The following is a 14,851-nucleotide window of genomic DNA, read 5'->3' on the forward strand; positions in this document are numbered from 1 at the left end:
GTGCATAGCACCATATCTAAACTCCATAATCATTTCTCATAAACTGATATTCTTGGGGAATTCTGGGAGCTCAAGCCTAGATGATTCTTTTGATTAAGAGGACCCTGATAGGTATCATGTAGATGCCCCTGAGCAGCAAATCATCAAAAACAAAGTGCTGCCATTTGCCTGCCACCATCCAGTTTACTGAGCAACTAACTAAGCATCCTCACATCCAGCCCCACTGTGGGGCACAGGGAATGTGCATGGGCGCCCCTGCCTATAGGAAGTCTTGCTAGGACCACTGACCATCAATCCTTCTCAAATGCTAGCGCCCAAGATGGGCCCGTATTATCATTACTCCATCAGGAAGCTGCAGCCTACTTGAGAAGGAAGCGAGGTCCTGTGGGTGACCCAAATCAGGGAAGGTCCTTTGGTTTGAGTAATTAGAGGAATTTAACTGAGTGCCGTGTTGGAGTGCAGGCTTAGATCTGAAACAGTTTTGAAAGTACCACATAGATGCAACAGGTGGCCCTGAATAACATGGGAGTCAACAGACCCAGGTTGGATCTCCAGTCCTACAACTTATATGAGGGTCTAAGGCAAGAAACATAACCTCTCTGTTTCCTATTGCTACATAACAAGTTACTGCAAACTTACTGGCTTAAGACAACACCTGTTTAGTCCCTCATGATGTTAGGAGTCTGGGTACTGCTCAGTTGGATCCTCTGTTGAGGGTCTCACGAGGCTGCAACAAGCTATCTTTCAGGCTATATTGGGGAAGAATCTGCTAGAAGTCAAATCTTTTGCCCCATTGGGCCTAGTTGGTTCTGACCAGTTTTTGTTGTATCCTGGCTCTGTCATTCTTTTAATGATTGTGCCTTGCTCCCTTCCTTCCCCTTTCAAGGTGAGGTTAGACTCAAAGACGGGAAGGTAGCAAATTTGGGGTGTGGGGGCCAGTGAAAACAGATAAGCCATCTCCAGAAAGGGGATAAAATCTTATAATCCAGGTAATGAGAATTTTGACAACATTCCTGGGGCATGGGATTGAGATGGGGAGAGCTCTACTGTAGGCTGTCAATTAGCCACACTTGTATTTGCTAAAGTCTCCAAAATCTGCTCTGGACCTTGGTCACTGGTCCACATGGGTCGTTGGCACATTTAACCCCCATTCCACGTCAGATCCAGGGATGCTCCTTGTTATGTCTGAACTTCTGCTGAATGTACAGAATTCCTGTGCTTCCCTCAGCCTTGAGTCACTCTGTGGAGCCAAAACCCTGTGGTACCTCAGAGCTACTCGGGAGCCTTCATCAGGTCAGCCTTCTCCCTTCACCGAAGAGGAAGCTGAGCCGGGGAGCACTCTGGGGCGCTGTCTAGGTTCTCTCTGCCTAAGGCGCACCACGCAGTCATTTCTTCTCTGAGATCATGGTAGCCCTCGTGGACACCAGCTGAGAAGAGAGGCCTACATTTGCTTTGCACTCTGATCTCATGAACCTTCATGGAATTCTCCTTGTCCCCCTCCTGGGCTCATTTTCCTACTGCTGCTGCTGCTAAGTCACTTCAGTCGTGTCCGACTCTGTGCGACCCCATAGACGGCAGCTCACCAGGCTCCCCCGTGCCTGGGATTCTCCAGGCAAGAACACTAGAGCGGGTCATTTTCCTACTACACTCCCTCAATTCCAGAAGAACCTAATCTTTGTGGGAGGAAGCTTTGATCTAATTCATCACCTGTGTTCCCAAATTTATTGCCTGGCTTTTGAGATTCAAAAGCGCAAAGCTGATTACTTTGCTCTTCTCTGAGGTATCCGTTCCCCACACATTTCTTAGTGAATGGCCCAAAGCGGGGGCAGAATAAGAGGTGCAAAGAAATACAGGGAAAAAACATTGTTTAATAGTTCAAATTTATCAATCCAGCATAAACAGTATGTTGCATCAGGTAGCCATACAATAAATATATTTGTGTGAAAGGATCAAACAGTTTTTTCAGAGAGACTTAATGTTTTCAAATCAGGCTGTTAGGGAATGTTTTCCTTGGGAAAACATGATTTATGAGTGGCAATCACTGATAAAGTTTCCTTGCATCCACTTTCCTTGGATGCATCTGAGCCCTAAAGCAGAATTACTTAAGTTTAAAATTAGGTACATGAATATTCAAAGCAGTATTATTCATAAATAGCCTCAAAGTGGAAACAGCCCAACTGTCCATCAACTGATGAATATGTAAATAAAATGTGGCATATCAACACAATGTGATAAAAAGAATGAAGTACTGATGCATGCTATAACATGTTTGAAGTTTGACAACATGCTCAGGAAAAGAAGGAAATTGGAAAACTGTGTATCATATAATTTAATTTATGTGAAATGGAATAAACAAACCCACAGAGGCAGAAAGTAGATTAGTGGTTGCCTGGGACTGCCAGGGGGAGGAGCGAGATGGTGGGATTGGGGCTGCTAGCTAAGGGGTGCTGGGTTTCTTTATGGAGTATTGAAAATATTCTAAAATTGATTATGGTAATAGATGCACAACTCTGTGAATATGCTACAGCCATTGAATTTATGCTTTAAGTAGTCAGTTGCACAGTTGTGTGGATTATACTCATTATAGCTATTAAAAAATTTTGATATTTAAGTTTTGGTAGCTTCAGTTTATGAAGTTAGAAAAGTGAAGCCTCATATGAGAGTTTGTTTCTATATATTTAAATAACTTTTTCATTATTTAAAGTGAAATGGTTCTCTTTTTGTGGATCTAGGGCTGAGTGTAAACTCACAAATTCGTTATTTCTGTGTATTAGTCTTTTGGGGGTCAGTACTCAGTGTTTCTCTTATCCAGTGAAGTTTTGTTACTAAATGCAAATTTGTCTGCCTGATACACAGTGAAGCCAAAATAAACCAAAACCCTATTTATCTGTCTTAGTTATCTATCTAGTTACATGAAGTATTCTTCCAGTTGAGGAAAAATTTTCAAAACTGTATATTAAAAAAATTAAGCAGGGGAGGGGAGGGAAATTGGAAGGCACAAAAAGCTGAAGACTTAACAGGCGAAGGCTGTCTATTAATAGAGCATAAATGGACCAGTTTGAGAAGGACACACAACAGCCACTCCTGCTGGCAAACGCAGCCCAATCACTGCTCCTAAGACAGAGCTGAAACCTGGGCACTTGCTGGAATCCTCTCTGCCCCCCACCCCCGTCCCTGGGCTTCTCCCTCACTTCTTTTCAGTCTCTGTCACGTCTTACCTTGCCTGAGGGGCCATCCCATTGGTTGACCCTTCCTGAATAGAGGATTTCTTGCCCTATTCTCTGTTCCCTTACTTGAGCTCACATCATTTTTCTTCAAAGCAGCTACCACTTATGGGATTTGTTAGTTTGTTTGTAGTTTATCTCCTCGTGAAACTGGAAGCTCCACAGGGCAGGTATTCAGGGCAGGTCTTTGGTCTCAGCACTTAGAGGAGAGGTTGGCATACAGTAAGTTCTCAGTAAGTGATTGTTGAATGAATGCCTGGTAGGTTAGGAAAAGCAAAAGAAGTGGGTGCTTGGAAAGAGGAGCCAGTAGCTTCACTGTTAGTGCTTATAAATGTTTTCATAAAAGGCAAAGTCATGATTTTTCTTTTTTTAAGAAAAGTGATTTTGTTTTCAAGTACCTAGAATAACACTAGGCTAACTAAGGATTTCTGGAATGCTTCTGGATTTCTTTTAATGAGTAGACGAAAATTATATCTAGTTAGCATTAATTTTTATGTGGAAATGGGTACATCCAAATTGTTTAAAAGCCGTTCTCTTGAATAATTTAAACATCCTCTTCACCCTGAAGAGCATTTAGCATAGTCTTCCCTCAAAGATTCTATTAATGGGAACTGAAACCATGAGGTTTAAATGTAAAACAAAGAAGATTTTTTTTTCTTTGTTCTAGCATATAAGCGAATACCTCAGTAATGAGCAGACCCAAGAATAAGATACTAAGGAACCCTAAGAAACTAACTTGGTGGCCTCTGATAACCTCAAACGTAGGAATGTTTTATTAAAAAGAATATAGGAAGAAGGGAAAGCCTCCTTTATGGTAGAATTATAATCAATAAATGTAGAAAGAATGGTGGAAATAGATAATCACTATTAGCAAAACTATTGCTGCAGGCAAGTATCATCACTATATTCTAAAATTAGTGGGTGAAAGTATGATGACAAAGAGGATATTAACATAGCCTCCCAATATTTCTCCACAAGATAGCTATATTAATTCTCAAGAGAACAATAGAACCTCCGCAGTGGAGAAGCCTGGCGGACACCACTGACACTAATATTGAGCATCCTAAGGCTCTAGTGCATCAACTCTGAGTGATGATGAACCACCTGACAAGATCACTGAGCAGGCACAATATCGATCGTGTGGGATCCTTGGCAAAAATGCAGAATCCACATTTAGTCACAAGGAAATATCAGGTAAACCCCAATTGAGAGACGTTTTACAAAATAACTGGTCACTGCTCTTCAAATTGTAGCAATAGCAAACGATTCCATTCAGTTCAGTTCAGTTCAGTCGCTCAGTCGTGTCCAACTCTTTGCGACCCCATGAATCGCAGTATACCAGGCCTCCCTGTCCATCACCAACTCCCGGAGTTTACTCAAACTCATGCCCATCGAGTAGGTGATGCCATCCAGCCATCTCATCCTCTGTCGTCCCCTTCTCCTCCTGCCCCCAATCCCTCCCAGCATCAGGGTCTTTTCCAATGAGTCGGCTCTTCGCATCAGGCAGCCAAAGTACTGGAGTTTCAGCTTCAGCATCAGTCCTTACAATGAACACCCAGGACTGATCTCCTTTAGGATGGACTGGTTGGATCTCCTTGCAGTCCAAGGGACTCTCAAGAGTCTTCTCCAACACCACAGTTCAAAAGCATCAATTCTTCGGTGCTCAGCCTTCTTCACAGTCCAACTCTCACATCCATACATGACCACTGGAAAAACCATAGCCTTGACTAGACGGACATTTGCTGGCAAAGTAATGTCTCTGCTTTTTAATATGCTGTCTAGGTTAGTCATAACTTTCCTTCCAAGGAGTAAGTGTCTTTTAATTTCATGGCTGCAATCACCATCTGCAATGATTTTGGAGCCCCCCCCCCCCAAAAATAAAGTGTGGTACTATTTCCACTGTTTCCCCATCTATTTCCCATGAAGTGATGGGACCGGATGCCATGATCTCAGTTTTCTGAATGTTGAGCTTTAAGCCAACTTTTTCACTTTCCTCTTTCACTATCATTAAGAGGCATTTTAGTTCCTCTTCACTTTCTGCCATAAGGGTGATGTCATCTACATATCTGAGGTTATTGATCTTTCTCCTGGCAATCTTGATTCCAGCTTGTGCTTCTTCTAGCCCAGCTTTTCTCATGATGTACTCTGCATATAAGTTAAATAAGCAAGGTGACAATATACAGCCTTGATGTACTCCTTTTCCTATTTGGAACCAGTCTGTTGTTCCATGTCCAGTTCTAACTGTTGCTTCCTGACCTGCATATAGGTTTCTCAAGAGTCAGGTCAGGTGGTCTGGTATTCCCATGTCTTTCAGAACTTTCCACAGTTTATTGTGATCCACACAATCAAAGGTTTTGGCATAGTCAATAAAGCAGAAATAGATGTTTTTCTGGAACTCTCTTGCCTTTTTGATGGTCCAGTGGATGTTGGCAATTTGATCTCTGGTTCCTCTGCCTTTTCTAAAACCAGCTTGAACATCTGGAAGTTCTCGGTTCACGTATTGCTGAAGTCTGGCTTGGAGAATTTTGAGCATTACTTTACTAGTGTGTAAGATGAGTGCAATTGTGTGGTAGTTTGAGCATTCTTTGGCATTGTCTTTCTTTGGGATTGGAATGAAAACTGACCTTTTCCAGTCCTGTAGCCACTGCTGAGTTTTCCAAATTTGCTGGCATATTGAGTGCAGCACTTTCACAGCATCATCTTTCAGGATTTGAAATAGGGAAGACCAAAGAGTTTAGATTGGATTATGGGGATATGAAATTACATGCAGTATTGGATCCTGGATTAGATTCTTGGACAGAGAAAAGACACTAGTGGGACAATTAGAAAAATTTTAATAGGTCTATGGATTAGTTAATAGTACTATATCAGCATTAATTTCCTGATTCAGGTACTTGTTCTAAGATTATGGATGATGTTAACATTAGGAGAAGCTGGGTAATAGTTATAAGGCAACATACTATTTTTAAAGTTCTTTTCTGTCTGAAATGAATTCAGAATAAAAACTTGAAAGATAGGTATATTTATTTGGTAACTGAACTGAGCATAGTATTAAAGTTAACAGTAATAATACTAGCTGTTATTGGTTAGATTTGCCCCCCACCCCGATTTACATGTTAAAGTTCTAATACCCTCAGGAATGTCACCTTTTTTAGAAACAGGGTCCCTGCAGGTGTAGTTAAGTCAAGATGACACCATTCTGGAGTTGGGTATCCCCCTAATCCAGCTTGTCCTTACAAAAAGGGAGAATTGGACACGGCACACAGGGAGAACAACCCCATGTGATGATGAAGGCAGAGATGGGGGTGAGGTAGCAGAAGTCAGGGAACTCCAGAGATTTCCAGCAACGCAGCAGAAGCCAGGGGAGAGAAATGGAGCAGATCCTCCCTGGCAGCCCCCAGAAGAAATCAACCCTGCCGACAGCTTCCTGCTTGGACTTCCAGCCTCTAGAATGGTGAGACAGTAAGTTTCTGTTGTTGTAGCCACTTGGATTGTGGTACTTTGTTACATCTGTCCCAACAAACCCATACACTAGAACATTGAGCTCTTCGTATGCATTATCTCATTTTATCTTCACCCCATCACTTTGCAGGGGGTGTTATTATTGCTTCTAGTTTATAGCTGAGAGAATTGGTGAACAGAGTAGATAAGTAGCTTGCCCTGGCTTACACAGCTAATATATGCTGGGTGGGTTAAAACCTCTATATTCTGATACCACCGTATTCCTCCACTATACACCCTTCTGGATGTCAATGCCAAATATTTCTTACAGGATGTGAAATGGTTACCTTTGATCAATTTCTCTCTATTTGTTGTTTAGTTGCTCAGTTGTGTCCAACTCTTTGCAACCCCATGGACTGTAGCCCACCAGGCCCCTCTGTTGTTGGGATTTTCTAGGCAAGAATACTGGAGTGGGGTGCCGTTTCCTTCTCCACAAGATCTTCCTGACCCAGGAATTGAACCTGCGGCTGCTGCCACATCTCTTGCCCTGCAAGCAGATTATTTACCACTGAGCCACCAGGGAAGTCCAATTTCTCTCTATATATTATATATAAATTCCAAGGGTGAGGAATAGTCAAGTGCACAGCTGGATGCCCCATCCTGTTTCCTTACTGCCCATTCCCCCACAACCACCCCGGCCTGGTGAAATCAAATAGCTGCCTCCTTGGAAACACTGTATTTCCTGTGTCTTAGTCTCCCAAGAAAGAAGTGTTAGTCTTCAAGGAGATATTTCATTTTAAAAGTGAGCAACTAATTTAAGGGAATATTTGGAATTAACTTCAGTTATTCAAATACATGAGAGACTGCATTCTAAGGCAATGGAGCTACTTTAAAAAATGGAGAGCAAATGTTTTGTCTATTTTAGAGCAAAGGACCTGAGAGAGAATAGTCCACTGGGTTTCATTTGTTTGCCTTCTTGAGTCATTCCTTCATTCAGTTAAACTTTATTGAGCACCCCTGGGGTTTTTGTTGCCAGGCTTAGTCAGTATAAATTGATGAAGAAGATAGTCCCAGGTTTCAGTTAGTCTCTCATTCAGGGTTGGTCCCAAGGCAAAAAAAAAAAGGTGGAGACGATAGCTTTTGGAAACAAATCCCCATTTCCTAATTCTTAACCCTTCTCCTCATAGGCATTGTCTTTTGAGCAACTGAAGGTAATTTTCTTGTATATGCTGGTGAACCCCAGCTCCCTATCTCCAGCCCAAATTTCACTTACAGGTTCCGGACTCACATGTTCAGTAGCTAAGTCGTGTTTGATACTTTGTGACGCCATAGACTATAGCCCACCAGCCTACTTTGTCTATGGGGTTCTACAGGCAAGAATACTGCAGTAGGTTGCCATTTTCTTCTCCAGCAGGTCTTCTCAGACCAGGGATCGAATCCATGTCTCCTTCACTGGCGGGCAGATTCTTTACCACTGAGCCAACTGGGAAGTCCCCAGATCCATATATCCAAAGTTTATTGGATGCTCCAATTACTTGTCCCTTATATATGTTCTCAGATATAAAGTGGAGCTCATCATTTTTATTCCCTCCTCTTGGTTCCTTCTCAACTCAATCCTTCTCCTCCCTTCTCAGCGAATGGTATCAACAGTGACCCAATTGATCAAATCAGAAACCTCTCAGTTCCATGTAAAGAAGGATTGTTTATGCTGAGCCAACATTCTGTCTCTAGCTCAGTCTTGGACCATTCACTGTGAAAAGTGCAAATAATGACCTGATGAGTGGATGAACGAATGGCTTCATCCTTTCATCCTTCTGTTCTTTGCTTCTCACCTCTCCGAGCAATAAGCCCTGTCAGTTCTCTCCATCATTTTTTTCAGAGTGGTCCTCTCTTCTCATTTCCCAGTCCAAATTGTCATACTCTCTCACCCAGATGACAGCTGTGACATTTACCTGGTTCACTTGCCTTCTCTCATGCCATCTCCCAATCTGTTCTCCCTGTAGCAACTTGAATGAACTGGTAAATACAGAAATCGGACCTCATCACTTGTCTGCTTAAAACCCTTCAGTGACTTTCTGTTGTCATCATCATGCAGCCCACTCTTGATATTTGAGGGCCTACCTGGTTTAGTTCCTACATATCTGCCTATCTTTATTTTTCATCCTTCTCCTCCCCTTCTCCTCTTAGCCCCTGTGCTTCCATGATTCTGTGCAACTGAAGCTCCTATGCTTCAGTTGAAATGAGTTTTCTGCCGGTTTCCAAACATGTCTTTCCCTCTTCTAGACTTGTGCTCATGTTAGCCCTTTCACCTGGCAATTCTTAATTCATAAAGTGACAGCAAGTGTGCATTCTCATTTGGGATCTTGTATTAGTTTCTATTGCTTCTGCAACAAATTGCCTATATTTAGCTGCTTGCAGTAATACCCATTTATTATCTTACAGATTTCGGAAGTCATAGGTCTAGGCGGTCTTGGCTGGGTTCTCTGCTTAGTGTCTCACAAGTCAGGGCTACATTCCTTTGTGCAAGTTCTGAGGAGCAGTATGCTTCCAAACTCATTCAGGATTTTGGTGGAATTTAGTTCCTTGTGGTTGTGGAAGTGAAATCCCCATTTCCTGAACTGTGGCCCCTCTATATTTGAGCCAGTGATGGCAGGGCAAACCCTTCTCATGCTTCAGAAGTCTTCAACATCTCCTTCCACTGCCGTCTTTTGACTTTTTTAAAGGTTGGAGTATAATTGCTTTACCGTGTTGCGTTAGTTTCTGCTATACGACGGAAGTGAATCGGTCATGTGTATGCACATATCCCCTCCATCTCGGAACCCCTGCCACCTCCTCCCGCCAGCACACCCCTCTAGGTTATCACAGAGCGCTGAGCTGAGCTCCTTGTGCTCTAAAGCAGGTTCCCACCAGCTCCCTATTTCACACAGGGTACTGTATATACGTCGGTCCCAATCTCCCAGTGTGTCCCACGCTCCCCTTCCCCGCCTCTGTCCATATATCTTTTTTCTACATCTGTGTCTCCGTTCCTACCCTGCAAATAGTTTCATCTGGACACATCTGCTAGAATAATGAAAATAAACACAAAAATAAACAATTGGGACCTAATTAAACTTCAAAGCTTCTGCACAGCAAAGGAAAACATAAACAAGATAAAAAGACAGCCCTCGGAATGAGAGAAAACATTTGCAAATGAAGGAACTGACCAGGAATTAATCTCCAAAATACACAGACAGCTCATACAATTCAATATCAAAATAACAAATAATACAATCCAAAAAATGTGTGGGAGATCTAAATAGACATTTCTCCAACTCTTTGACTTTTAAGGGCTCGTGTGATTACACTTGTTCCACCTGGAGAGTTTGGGATAATCTCATCACAGTCACAGGTTCTGAGGAATATAATGTGGACATATTTGGGGCAGGGAGGGCAGGTTATTTTGCCTATCACAGCTGCCCTTCAAATCTAGGGTCTGTGTTCCTCCCTTGTGCTCCAGTGGCAGGCAATGCTGGTTGCTTCACCAATAATCATTTCCCATTCTCAGCTATAGTACTTGCCTGCTGTCAGAGACTGACTCCTACTTTGGAGGGTGAAAATGCTAGATTTTTGCTTCCCCAGCCTCTCAAGTAGGTAGGGTATGGGTGTTTCTGCTGGAGGACTCTGGGAAAGACTGTCTTCTCTGATTAAAAAAAAAAACAAAAATTTAGAGAAGAACTGCCTTTCTGATCTTTGGGCATGGCAGTGTGAGGACATGATGTTGGGGTCTGCAGCAACCATCATGAGGGACACATGTGAGGACAAAAGCTAGCACACTCGAACTAGTGGAGGAGGGAGTTCATCTGTATCATTTTTCTAGATTCCACATATCTGTGTTAGTATACAGTACTTGTTTTTCTCTTACTTTGCTCTGTGTGATAGTCTCTAGGTCCATCCACTTCTCTGCAAGGGGCACGATTTCATTCTTTTTTAGGGATGAGTAATATTCCATTGTATACATGTGCCACATCTTCTCTATCCAGTCCTCTGTTGATGGACAATTAGGCTGCTTCCATGTCTTGACTATTGTTAAGTAGTGTTGCAATGAACACTGGGGTGCAGGTATCTTGACTTATGGTTTTCTCTGGGTATATGCCTAGCTTGAGACTCCTATCCCCTTTCATAAGGAGCACAAACTGACTCTCCCCTGCCCTCTATCCCAGTCTACCTGGCATCTTCCCTGAATGCTTGCTAACTTGAGCAAGGGGGGCTCTAGGGAAGTGAGCATTCTCCCTGTGGTCCTGGAATTTGAGGGAGTAGAAAAGTTGGGGGACAAATCTTAGACAAACTACAGTGTCCAGCCAGCTTTATCCTCCCCACACCCACCAGCCAACATTCATACAGGTGGGAGGGAGTTAAAGTGGTGGCAGGGAGTGTGTGGGAGGCTTACCAATGGGGTGTGCACATCTGACCCAGGGCTCACCACACCTTGCTTACCAGCGATGTGCTTCTAGGCATTTCCTTAATCTCTTTTGGCCTCAGCGTCCTCACCTGTAAACAAGCATGCTGGCAGGGCCATCACCTCCCAGGGTTATTATGAGGGTTGCCCAAGACCAGGCTCAGAGCACCCAACACTCAGCAAGTACACAACAAGTGTTAGGTATGCTGTTTTTCTAAAGTCAGGCCAAAAAGAAGCAACACTAATGCCACCTCATCTTCCCTATGGCAATGAGGGCGGGTTCGGGACATGTACACAAGCCTTCCCATTCTAATTTGCAAATGTATGTCCTCCTGCCCATGAGCTGTCTTCTGGGTACATTGCCAGCTCACAGCAGTGACACCACCCCCAAATTACAGCACCCAGAGCAATGCTCCATTTCAGTAAGCCATTGTGTGGGTTTCCATTCAACCTTGTGGAACCAGTGGTGGCTTGCCGCTTTCTCTGAAATCCCTCTTTTTTGTGTTTTTGAGGTCCTCGGAGGCTAATCAGACCAATGGTCCCCTAGCTTGTTTGAGCCAGGATCTCTATGGTCAAAAGGAAATCTTAAATGAATTTCCAACATATACAGGGACGGGGGAGAATGGGTACCAAAGGGGCCTTAATTGTGTCTTCAGTATTCTAATTCCTTACAAGAAGGATATATTAGTAGATTTCCTGTAAAATTAAAAAATTAATTTTTTATAAAGTCCTACATGTAAAGTAGACAAAAGCAGAACTTCTGGCTGAAGCTTCCCACCCACGCAGTCTCACCTCCCTACTCACCACTGATAGCGCAGCGTGTCACCTCAACACCCCTAAACTCTGCAGGGCACCGTGTGAGAACCTCTAGTTATAGGTGAGGAAACTTGACGTTCAGAAGGGGTGGGATGAATTGCAAGCTTGGGAATGACATGTATACACTACTATGGATAAAATGGGTAACTAATGAGAACCTACTGTATAGCACAGGCAACTCTATTCAATGCTCTGCGGTGACAAAGAGGGAGTATATGTGTGTATGTATATGTATAGCTGACTTACTTTGCTGTCCAGCGGAAACGAACCCGATGTTGTAAAGCAACTAAACTCCAATTTTAAAAAGTTATATAAAAGGAAACGGGAGACTAGTGAGCAGCTGCTGAGCCTTGCAGCCCATCACACATGGGCATCCCCCTGGTGAGAGCCTGGGCACAACCATTGTCCTGGCACCCAGGCCTGCATGAAGGAAAATGTGAATCAATTCTGCTTCCCACAGAAGGAGGCTTTTCAGTATGCATGCCTGGTCTCTTCCGCCTTCAGCCCGAAAGCTGATTTTATTTTTGCATTTTATGAGCTTGAGAGAGGGAATTCATTTCCTTGGTATAATATGACCCTCTGGAGAAAGTCTTGTCCAAATACATTTTGCTCACAGGTTCTGTCCTGGAAGATGGGCTGTACTGAAATGAAATGGAAAGAAATGATTACAGTCTGATTTATAGGTAAGGTGAATTGGTAGGTTTACGCCAAATTATTGCATCCAGGAAGGTGAAAAGGAATGACAGGCTCTTCCTAGAAGCTGTAAACCTTTATAAAAAGAAATTTTTAGGGTGCATGTGCTCTTGTGCTAGCTAGCCTGTATTTTAATATAGTCGCTGTATTTGGCCCATTTCTCTCTCACTAGACTACAATCCCTGAGGGCAGCAACTGCTTTCATTGCATCTTGGTATCCCCCATGGGGATGTTTTTGCAACCTTATTTATAAGAAAGGGATTCTACACAGAAGACTGTTTTCAGTCTCAAGGGGGTGAACTGCTTCTTTCTTCCCCACTGGCTGAGTAATACTTTCTTCATCCCAACCTAGTTCTTAGAGACATCAGGGCCTCCTAACAATGACTCCTCCCAAAATCTCACCACCTCCCAAAAGCACGGGTGATAAATTATGCTTCTTTCAGGTGATAAGTAATATGGTAAGAATATTAACAATAAGCTTTTATTGAGTACTTCTATGGATCAGGTATTTTTCTAAGCATTTTCTGGGTGTTACTCCATTTAATCCTCACAACTTCCCTGTGAGATAGTAACTGTTATTATCTCATTTTACTGAGGCTTGAGGTGCTTCAGTAACTTGCTCAAGATCACAGAGCTAGTCAGTGGAAATAACTTCCATTTTCTGGGTGCTTATGGTAGACCAGGTACTGTACTGATCACAGTAAACTGATGACCTCATTTTATAGTCCTCTTAACCCTCAAGAGGTAACCCCTCATCTCCTCCTCTTGTACCCCACCATGTGAATCCTGCTGACACTCAGGCTGCCCTTGAAGCAGGGTTCTTGACCATGGCAACCCTACCAGGTTAGGTAGGGTATTACCAGGACCCCACCTGGCATCACTAGGATCAAGTCTTCCAGGGCCTCCCCAGGGTTGTGCCAACTGTAAGGAGTAGAACCAGATTTTCTGATGCCAGTTCCTTCCTGTGCTGACCTGGCTCCTTTATCTGACTTGGCCAACAGCCTCCGGTAGATGGGGATCTGAATGTTTAGGAGGATGTCTTTATTTAATTTTCAGTTTATTCATTTTCTATTTTAAAAACAGAGCTGTTTAATGGGTACAGAGCCTCGGAAGAAGAGTGAGTTCTGGAGCTGAATGGTGGTGATGGTTGCAAGACAGCGTGACTGTAGTTAATATTATTGAACTCTGCACCTAAAAATGGTTAAAATGGTAAATTTTATGTTGTATGTATTTTACCAGAATTAAAAAACCACACATATGGGTCTGCTTTTCTAACACAACAGTACGTCTGGGTTGGTTCAGCTCCTTGATGAAGCTAGGGTCTCAGAGTTTTTCTCTTTACTGTCTTAGCATGATGGTTTCTATCCTGAGTTCAAGGTATCCTCTGAAACGTCTTAAATTTCATCTGCTCAAGAGAGGAAGAAGGAGGGGAAGGGAGATATTAGCCATAGCTCTGGTTTTTTAAATCAGGTAAACCCCCAGAAGGGTTTTCTTCTACTTCATGGGCCAGAACTGGGTCTCATGGCCTTGCTCAGAAGCAGGGGCAACTGGAAAAGTGATTACTTAGCTTCCCAACCTTTGAGCTGAGGGGGTGCATGAGGGGAGAAGGCCTCTGGGAGTGAGAACTGATTGTGTCTGGTGCTCTGCCGAAGGTCACTTGGTCACACAGCAGGGCTGGCAGGCCCAGGACCCAGGCTCTGGCTTCCCCATCCTGAGCTCTTTTGCTGGGACATTTGATGAATTTGTAGTGGCTATTTTCCCAATAAAAAGGACTGTCCTGGAGAGTATCTTTCAAAGAGGAAAACTCTCCATAGCTTATATGTAACTGAAATTAATCAACTGCTAAGAGGTTGCGTTAGGAAAGCACTGGGCACTGGTGGAGCCGGGACAGTTGAGCAGTGGCCTCAGGCTGGCCGGAAGTTTTGGGAAAGGTCCCCATGTCTCTGTGCTGATGAGGTGTAATTATATTTTTCTTGGTTAGTGTTGTTCATTAAGTGCCCAGTAAGTGTTTTGGTATCTCTAGATGAAAGGTACTCAAGAGGATACATATAGTTATTATTAACCAATCATGTGCTGTCAAGAGTGGGCTTATCACACAAGATGATATGTTTCAAATGTTGGATTAGGATGACAGAAACTTCACAACATCTGTCCAGACCAGGACAGTAGTGAAGTTGGGGGTTCAGGGGACACTTAAAATAAGGAATGTAAATAAACACCCCTATTATAATTACCTTGCCAT

Source organism: Odocoileus virginianus, chromosome 3 (genome assembly GCF_023699985.2).
Source record: "Odocoileus virginianus isolate 20LAN1187 ecotype Illinois chromosome 3, Ovbor_1.2, whole genome shotgun sequence".
Classification (NCBI taxonomy): Eukaryota; Metazoa; Chordata; class Mammalia; order Artiodactyla; family Cervidae; genus Odocoileus; species Odocoileus virginianus.